The 10,363-nt window shown below is 40.3% G+C and overlaps 1 pseudogene; it reads left to right on the plus strand.

The window, feature by feature from the left end:
- The first annotated feature begins 7,139 nt into the window (after positions 1 to 7,139).
- Positions 7,140 to 10,087, plus strand: LOC141810932 (NXPE family member 3-like; annotated as a pseudogene).
- Positions 10,088 to 10,363: the final 276 nt, after the last annotated feature.

Below are 10,363 nucleotides of genomic sequence, written 5' to 3' on the forward strand. Positions count from 1 at the left end.
TGCTGAGCAGATGGAATGGTTCCTTCATTAAATTGCATACCATTTAGGCCCATTGTAAACAAGTAATGTCAGTGTAACAAAGAACTAAAAGATTGGTTACAGATCTACATTTTTAAACAGTTCCTGTTTGTGTGTTTGAGGTAAAGGTCTCCTGGGAGTTCTTGTTTTTAAATGAAAGGCAAGGCTTTAACTCAACAGACACCGCTGATGATTATCCATATATAACAACAAACCACTTGCAGTCACTTGCGCACTATCACATCACTCATTTGTGAGTATGGCAGAATTAGCACTGTTGGCGTTAGGCTACAAAGCGTCTGCAGTGCATTTTGAATAATAAAAGTGTTAGTGCATATTTAGAGCCATAAAAGTAGCAGAAGTAACACAATGCAGTCATCCCACCTCGAGCAATATCAGTGACTTTGAAAGAGATTTGTCTTACTGAGGGTGCTAACAAAGATGTTTCTAGAAAAACTTACAAAGACTGCCAATGGATCTTTGTGAACAATAAAACCCTAAAAACTGATCTGCCTTCATCTGTTGGTCAGATATTGGGAATGTTTTGTTTAGGATTGGGTGATGCAATCCCTTGGTTAATTCGATACCCTGAAATTTGAGTGGGGAGTATCAGCAGTGGGAACTGGGATGCATTTGTTGCATTTTTTACAGAGATGGCGCTGGGAGAAGTTTGTTTTGCATTTCTTATGCTGGTTTTCCTGACCCACTGTCCACTATAAAGAGTGTGCTTGTCTCTGTGTGTTGTCTGTGAGCATGTCAGGGCAGAACTTTGCCATACATGGTGCAGAGAGCAGAGGAGAAATGTGAAAGCAAATGACACCCTGTCATGCAAATAATATAAAAAATACAAAAAGCTTGTTGGACTGTTGGATATAAGAACAAGGTACAGACCTGATCCATGAAAAGGGGCAATTTGTTGGTCATGGACACCAAACTGGTTGTTGTCAGTGATGCGTTTACTATTTTTGCTCCTGTGTTTGTCTGGAGATCCTGCATGTAACCATGGCCGCATTGTTTACATGTGAAATCAGCTGTTAGCAGCCTGTAGCATGTCAAAGCTAACTGGTGCAAGGCCTGATGTCTTCCCACAAGGTGAGGAGAAGGAGGTGAGGACAACGTGCTGGTTCTCAGGTGTGAGCTAAGAAGTGATGACATCCGCCTGTCCTTCCATCCATCGTAATTGGGAATGCTAAATCTATCTCCAATAAGATGGACGAGCTAGCCATGCTAACCCAGCCACAGAGGGAATTCCATCATGCTAAGAGTACCATCATGCTATTCACAGACATGGCTAACAGAGCTAACAGAGCTAACACTAAACATTAATGCCACTTCATGAAGGAAGAACTTATAGTGCATGAAGTGCATGCATTAAAGGGTTTTAGTACATAAACCAGGTGGATATCTTTCAGAAAAACTTCAAAAACAGTTTTTGAATTTATTCATCTCTTACCTGGCTTTGTGTTGTTTTAACTCCTTGGCTCTGCGTTTTGCCATCGCATCATACTGATCCTTGGGGATTCGGTCTTTGAGAAGCACAAAGCCAGCAGAACAGTTGCAAGAAGCAGGGGAGCTCTGACGACTGGGTGGTAACACTACCCTTGATTTTGCCCTTTTTTTGTTTAAAAAAATCATGAAAGGAATATTATTCAGCCATATTTATACAATCAACTGAGCACATATGTAAAAAACAGTGTTCAACTGCATAAAGTCCCAGGATAAAGTAGGGATGAAAGTCAGGTAGCTAAAGTCATACATATCTATATGTATGACTATAACTATACGCTAGTTGGCTGTACTGTAGTTGGAGGTAAGGTGGATGATTTTCTCACTTGAATACTCCTAAATTGCTGAATTCGGATTGATTTATTACAAACCTTATTAATGTTTTTAAAAAAAATTAAAATAGTGAAACAACGACATCTCTGACATTTATAACAAACGAGGCGTTTGAAAATTGGTTCAAAATTGAGCAATCTACAGTTATTTCAAAGTCCATGCTCCTTTGACTATAATGTTATGAGTGGTCAAGCAGCCCTGTCCCAGGATGGCCGCCATGCGAAGATGTAACTTCCCATTGGCTCACAATGTGCACAAGCCAAGTGTTTTAATATATCTATGGCTAAAGTCACAAAAATACATAATTCAATGGGCATGGCTGTAGCAGTTTGTCAGATTCAACACTGGGAACAGCTGTGGCTGAGTTTGATGTCTAGTCTCTGTCTACTGAGCAGCATTAAGAGTTTTGGGATGCTCTTTGACATGCAGGAGCAAAGCTGTTTCTACTTCAGAAGAAGAATTATTAGCTTTTAGACTCAGGGCAAGTGCTGACAATTTATATAGATCTAAATTAATGCTGCTATGACTGTTGTATCTGATTGTCCGCCCTGTTTGGATGTAGAAGGGACTGGGTGACACAGGCTTGCTTGTAAAGTAAGATTTTACACAGAGCAACACCAGCATTGAACAAGCACCATGGACTAGAAGGTCTCAATTCCTTTGATTTAATTGAGGCTAGCTACCAGCTGTAGGCAGTGGAGAGGCTGTCATGATCAACCACAATAAAAGGAAAAGTACCTCCGTGTCAACATTCCCTAGAACTACTCCAAATAACAGACTTCACCTCGTGTGGTTTTCATATCAGTCATTCTTCTTGTAAATACACAGCAGCACCTAGCTCTGCAATTGCCCCATATCCCTGCATACACCACACCCTCATCTTCTTGAGGCTGTGTAGGTCTGCTCAATGCTGCTTCCAGCTGTATAATCACTAGGGTCCAAGCCTGACCGCAGGTGCGGTAAAGGCCCCCTGAAAAGGATCATTCTTTTTCCTGACACCTTAACCCCAAATTATGTTCTTTCAGTGTGGTTTAAGTCCCCCCAAAAAATCATGCCACAAAATTCAGTTATTGTGAAAAATGTATGAGTCTGTGCTGATACATGCTCCACAGCGCTCTCTAGGTGTGAAAAAAAAACAGCAACCCCAGCTAATTTGAGCTACATGCCTGATTTTTTTCCTGTGTAACTATCATGCCAAGACCTACAGAAAAGTGTATTTTTGTCATGGTGAAATCCAAACAGGAAGTCAGAAAACTTGGGTTGAATGTTATATTCTGATAATTTAAAGGGGACATGCATAAACAAACTCGACCCAACTTTTCATAGCTCTATGGGTGTGGCCAGGGAGGACACTGGAGTTTACCATTTTTACAACTCTTAAAAACTCTCATGTACATTGTTGGAACTGGACCAAAACATACACACATGCTCAGCGTCACAGCCTGAGTATATCAATATGTTTTTTTTTCAGCTTTGAAGTACAGCACCCCCTACAGGAAGTCATAGGCTTTATTCCATGATGAAAGACTTTGATTAACATTTCATAGTCATGGCCATATCGGATGGTCAAAAGTAGATCTACAATGTGCTCTACGAGTAAGATTACCCATGAATGTTTGATGTAAGTTCTGACCTCATCTCAATAAATGCTCATTTGCTATGTCAGAACTTTTTGTACACGCAGTGGCCATGACATACTCCAACAGGTGCACAGAGGTGAGGGCCCATTTATTACTGCTTGTGGCTTTAACTAGCACTGCTTTCTTCCTGTATTTCCTCTTTCTCAACCCAAGCCAAACAAAGGCTTACCAGATGATTAATCAACACACAAACACACACAATGTGGGCCTTACCTTGGCATGAGAGTCTCATTGGATATGTCCCAGGTTTTCATTTCTAAAAACTGGAATATCAGCACTGTTATGGCAAGTCCAGCTGCCAGCCAGTATCCCTTTGCTATGCCCACAGACCACTAATGAGAGATGTAGAATAGGGCATTGCCAGAAGAACAAGTGTTAATGCCTCTTCTTTAACGTTGAGCAATAAGTGAGCAAAAAACCAAGACTAAAGAAAAAATATAAAGAGTTTAACAAATTAATTTGATTGCCTGAGGAAAAACAACAAAAACAGCAAACTATCAAGCATCACGGAGTGCTTTGATTATGAATTTCTATTTTTCCTGTGAGTTCTCTATGCTTTACTATTACAACATTTTTATCACCACATTTGAGCCAGCACACTTCAGATCTCAGAAAAGTCAGATAATAATCGAGGATAACAAACAACCTTTTTTACAATTGCAAAAAGGTAAAAATATATATATTTTGGTAACCACCAATATACTATTAATTGAAGGCTGTAGTCTGATTTATTTTTAATACACTGTATATATTTTTTTTAATTCCGCATTGATGAGGTGTTTGACTCTTGTTTAAAAACAAGACATCAGTCTTTAGAATCAGTCTTGTATTCAGTCCACTTTTCTGAAAAAGTTTTCCAAAACATATATATACATACAAAATTTATATTTCTGAAATATATATATATATATATATATATATATATATATATATATATATATATATATATATACACACACATAAAAAAGACGCTTCAGCGTCACCTTTTGCAGTGTTATTACTATGTTATATTGTAAGTAAACTCTCTGTATGACTAGACTTCAACTGTGTAACTTTAAAGTTTTGGTAAAAAGGTTAAATGGTCTAATACATTTCAGTCAAATGTCAAAAAATGCTCACAAATGATATTTATGATGAGAAAAAGAATACATTTTTTGTGTGGGGTCATCATCTCATCCTAAAATGGATTCTCAAATTTCGGTTTAAAACATTAGGTCTTTGTGCTCAGAGGAATATCTCAGGATATTAAAAAAGATTAGACAAAGCTGTCTTTGTAAAATCATAAAACTGCCGGATGGCATGGGATTTCACAGTGATACAAAGGGGGGATCTCGACAATAAAACATCACATGAAGTTTAGGGAAAAGAATATACAAAGTATATACAAAGTCCTACCATTTTCTCGAGTCAGGGCGTCTCTTCTATTTTCCCCAAACACACTGACTGGCTTATCATGCTGATTAACCTATTCCCTGTTAATGACAGGGTTAGTGAATACAGCAGGCAACACTGGATTCATTTTTTGTGATCTGTGAATCTCTGATCTACGCCTACATGATTCCACTCCCTCTGAGTTTAGACCCAGTTGTTACTGGCAAGGATACCAAAAGTGTAAATACCACACATTAATTTTAAGCACTGAGAAAACTCAGTACCAGACAGTGGTCAGAAGTAGAGCTAGGTCTTCAACTTAGTTCAGCAAAAAGGGAAACTCAGATGCATCACTTATACATTTTGCGTGACTACTTGGAACAAATACCTGACCACAACATCCTGCATGTTTTCATAGGTACAAGACAGCGACATCAATCCCCAGAGACAAAAAAAACACAGCACAGAGACTGATCTTATAAAATGATTATATGAAAATGAATATTTAAAAAAAAAACAATAAAAGAAAATAAAAGAAAGAAAGAAAGAAAGAAAGAAAGAAAGAAAGAAAGAAAGAAAGAAAGAAAGAAAGAAAGAAAAAACAAAAAAAAAACAAAAACAAAACAAAGACAAGGGATAATAATGGATATCAACAAGCATTTCTTTTAATTTCATTATAATGATCCATGGAACATTTGTTATCAAACAGAAAAAACTGCTTAAATGAAGAGGTTCATGAGTGAAAGTGAAACCCCAACAAGGTCAACTATGGCTATTGACAGAGACCTACTTTCAGATTACAATGCAACACAATGGATGTAAGAAAGAGGAGTTAAAATTCAAACAGCAGTTCACAGAGAAGAAATTTAAAGTTGGATTATCTTGTCTGCCCTGCAGCATAGCGTTAAATAGAATAGAATAGAATAGAATAGAATAGAATAGAATAGAAAATACATTATCATAGGGAAAATTCAGGAGGAGTCACAACAATTTATTGTCTGTTTTAGTTGAACTCTAACGCTAAGTTCACACAGGAAGCGCTGCGCGCGCAGCGTCGTGCGGATGGCGCTTGGCTGTTCACACATGAAGCGTTTTCTGCTGCGCTCTGTGTGTGTGATCAGACATCGACTCAGCTCGGCAGTGATCGGGCGTTTCCGTCTGCTCCAACCAAACTCTACAACTGGCTCTTGCGACGCACGTGGCTCGCGGAAAAAATCGAGAGAATCGGAGCGGAGGCTCTCCAGAGCGCGAGCCGTACCGCGCGCCTGCTGTGTGAACAATTACATCGGTAAACCCCGGTGTCGATCAGAAACTGCTGTGCGCGGCGCTTCTGTTCCGCGCGCGGCGCGTCCTGTGTGAACCTTGCGTAAGATCCCCCTTTCATGTCAGTTTCTGCTTTAGCTGTTTTAGGGGGGTCTGTTTTCCCCCAAGGATGCTAGCAATGTCTGTTACCTTTATATTTTTAATGAAATAAAACCAGTGTAACCTCAACAACAAGCTCTCACCTACCTGTACCCATGTCATAAAGGACGGGCACTTGATACAATTAAGCACGGAATATCTGCCCCTTCTCAGTAGCCCAAGGCTCTTTAAGCGTGGCTTAAAGGTTCCTAGTGATATGTGTATATTGTAAGAGGAAGAATTTCTATTATCACACTATATGTATGTCCTTTGTTGAAGTACTGCACTATCAAATCAAGCTCCTCTTCCATCCTGGTAGACGCTTGAAACTCTGCGCTGGCTCTGCTACAGCCGGTATCCAATGTAAACAAGAAATAATAGATGACTGATGTGATTTGCTTCCATTAGGCCAATCAGATACAAGTTGCATGGTCCTACCCTTTTCGGTTTCATTAAATGTATTTTGTGATTGGTGAGATTTATTTTGTGATAAGTGAGATTTATTTTGTGATTGGTGACATTTATTTTCTGCTTGGTACAATTTTTTGTGATCAGTGAGATTTGTTTTGTGATCAGTGAAATATATTTTTTTATGGGTGAGATTTATTTTGTAATTGGTAAAATTCATTTTGCAATTGGTGGGATTTATTTTGTGATCGGTGAAATTTATTTTGTGATCAACAGGATCGTTGAGAGCATTGGTATCGATAAAATCTTAACAATTCCCATCCCTAGTCACCAACTCAGACACCCATACACAACCAAACACACACATCAAGGGAGCAGCGACAAAGCACAGAATGTTGTAACAGTAAACACAGGTTTCAATGTTCCTTTAAGAACAGGATGTGTGTGTGATGTAATGATTATATGACCCTGTCAGGTACACAGGTTGGAGGATACTAACAGTGGAAAATGTACACAGTGACCTTCAGATTACAGTCATCATCAATTATGGAGCAGTGATGACAGGTCTCGGAGAGGAGTTCAGGTGTGGTAGTGTGTTTGTGGTTCCTCTCTTTAGACTTATCTATTGGTTATTCCTCTGTGTTTTAGGGGGTGTCAGCTGATCTGAAACACCGGGCTACATGCTGAGGTGAACAGCAGAGCATAGATGTTCACTGCAACAGAAAGAGCTGTCTCATGTCTTGACAGACAAATCTATAAATCGAAGTGTGTTTCCATGTAGGGTTGTTGAACTGTTTTCTAAACACCTTTACTTTAATACACCCACCAGCTACTTTATTAGGCACACCTGTTCAACTGCCCATTAATGCAAATTTCTAATTAGCCAATCATATGGCAGCAACTCAATGCATTTCAGCATGTACACATGGTAAAGACGATCTGCTGCAGTTCAAGCTGAGCATCAAAATGAGGCAGAAAGGGGATTCAAGTGACTTTGAACGTGGCATGGTTGTTGGTGCCAGACAGGCTGGTCTGAGTATTTCAGAAACTGCTGATCTACTGGGATTTTAACCAGCAACCATCTCTAGGGTTTACAGAGAATGGTCCCAAAAAGAGAAAATATCCAGTGAGCAGCAGTTCTGGGGGCTAAAATGCCTTGTTGATGCCAGAGGTCAGAGGAGAATGGACAGACTGGTTGGAGCTGATAGAAAGACAACAGTAACTCAAATAACCACTGGTTACAACCGAGGTCTGCAGAAGAGCATCTCTGAATGCACAACAGGTCCAACCTTGGGGCAGATGGGCTACAGCAGCCGAAGACCACACCGGGTGACCCTCCTGTCAGCTAAGAACAGGAAACTGAGGCTACAATTCACACAGCAACACCAAAACTGGACAATAGAGGATTGGAAAAACGTTGCCTGGTCTGATGAGTCTGGATTTCTGCTCCACATTCAGATGGTAGGGTCAGAATTTGGTGTCAACAACATGAAAGCATGGATCCATCCTGCCTTGTATCAATGGTTCAGGCTGCTGGTGGTGTACTGGTGTGGGGGTATTTTCTTGGCTCACTTTGGACCCCTTAGTACCAACTGAGCATGGTTTAAAGTCCCCAGCCTACCTAAGTTTTGTTGCTGACTAGGGCTGCACGATTATCGCAATCGCAATCGCAATCGCAATCGCAATCGCAATGTCAGCACATGCAATTCAGATTTTTCTCCATGATAACCAAGCAAGTCTGTAGACTCATCATGACACAACTTCTTTTATTAAATCACAAGCATAATCGCAATCGCAATATTGTCCACCTAATTGCAAATCGCACCTTTTCCCCAAATCGTGCAGCACTATTGCTGACCATGTCCATCACTTTATGAGCACATTGTACCCATCTTCTGATGGCTACTTCCAGCAGGATAAAGCTCCATGTCATAAAGCTGGAATCCTCCCAGACTGGTTTCTTCAACTTGACAATGAGTTCACTGAACTCAAATGTCCTCCACAGTCCCCAGATCTCAATCTAATAGTGCACCTTTGGATGTAGTGGAACGGGAGATTCTCATCATGGATGTTCAGCCGAAAAATCTGCAGCAACTGTGTGATGCTATCATGTCAATATGGATCAAACTCTCTGAGGAATGTTTCCAGTACCTTGTTGAATCTATTCCACGAAGGATTAAGGCAGTTTTGAAGGCAAAAGGGGGTCCAACCAGGTACTAGCGAGGTGTACCTGATAAAGTGATCAGTGAGTGTTTATTTAAACTGATGTACCCTTGGTCAGATAAACATCAAAAAGGCACAGCTGTGTATTAATAAAATTCTGGCAGTAATAAATTTGTTAAGGTTTTAAAGGAGAGACCACAGAGTAATCTTTTATTTCTCTTTTTTTCCTCATACTCAGAGCAACAGGTCGAAGAATACAGGAGGAAGTTGGGTCTCTCTGGTTATTACTACCAGGATGTGTGGCAACCACTAGATGGCACCTGAGTTCAGCAGTTCAACAACTCCTCTGCCATCAGTCAGTGTCTGAAAGGCAAAATGCTCTACATGTATGGAGACTCCACCATGAGACAGTGGTTCGAGAACTTCACTGCTTCACTTCCAGGTAGCTGATTCACAGAGAATTCAGGAAATGTTTGAGTAAATTAATGCCACAGCTAAATCTGTTCCCCCTGTTATCCTTTCAGATGCTAAGGTGGTCGACCTGAATAGTCCAAGTCAAGCAGGACCTTTCATGATATGGTACAACTCAAACAAGTTCTTAGCGAAATATCGTATCCATGGACTTCCTCTTGTATTCACAGTATCCCAACCAGTAAGGAGAGTTACGTGGCCAATGAACTAGGTGGATGATATGGTGGCAGCAACACTGTTGTAGTCTTGAGTATCTGGGCCCACTTTAGTACTTTTCCAATTGAGCTCTACATAAGACGACTATAGAGCATCCGAAAGGTGGTGGTCTGTTTGTTGTACAGAGCTCCAGGGACACTGGTGGTCATCAGGACTGCAAACCTACAATATATGACTCTAGATAATGTGATGAGCAACGGCGACTGGTTCTCTGTTCAGGTGGACCAGGTGCTCAGAGCCATTTTCAAAGGACTAAATGTTCGATGGGTGGACGCCTGGGAAATGGTTCAGGCCCACCACCTGCCACATGACCTCCATCCACAACCTCCCATCATCAAGAATATGATCTTTTAACCTACATATGCCCCAAAAGGGAAGCTAAAGCTAGCCCTGCTTTTTTTAAGGGAACGTCAGGACATTTAACAATGCAGGAGAAATGCAGCTCTCTGGGAAACAAAACATTTGAGCTGCAGTCAGCATTTAATGGACCCTCACACCTTCGTGTTTGTCTCCATGCTTGTCAGGATGCGGCCAAGGTTGGGATGTCGAGCAACTGCTGAGTGTGTTTGCCAGAGTATGAAAGGACCACCGCTTTTTGAACTCAACGTGAAGAGTGATGGTCACTTGGAAATAATGCAACAGCAATTGCTGTCTTAAAATGTAAATGAATATAGAAAACTTTACTTACCTCATATAGCAGTGATGTCACGTTAAAAAGGTTCTCTTAAAGTGACAGTACAGGGATAAATTAGTTCACAAGAAGTAAGTGGTCTCATGGAGAAGTAAATCACACAGAAAATATAATAAAATCTATGTTTTTCAGTATTTATTACATT

Source organism: Halichoeres trimaculatus, unplaced genomic scaffold (assembly GCF_033239565.1).
Source record: "Halichoeres trimaculatus isolate MK-OKI-2021-1 unplaced genomic scaffold, fHalTri1.1 fHalTri1_scaffold_21, whole genome shotgun sequence".
Lineage (NCBI taxonomy): Eukaryota > Metazoa > Chordata > Actinopteri > Labriformes > Labridae > Halichoeres > Halichoeres trimaculatus.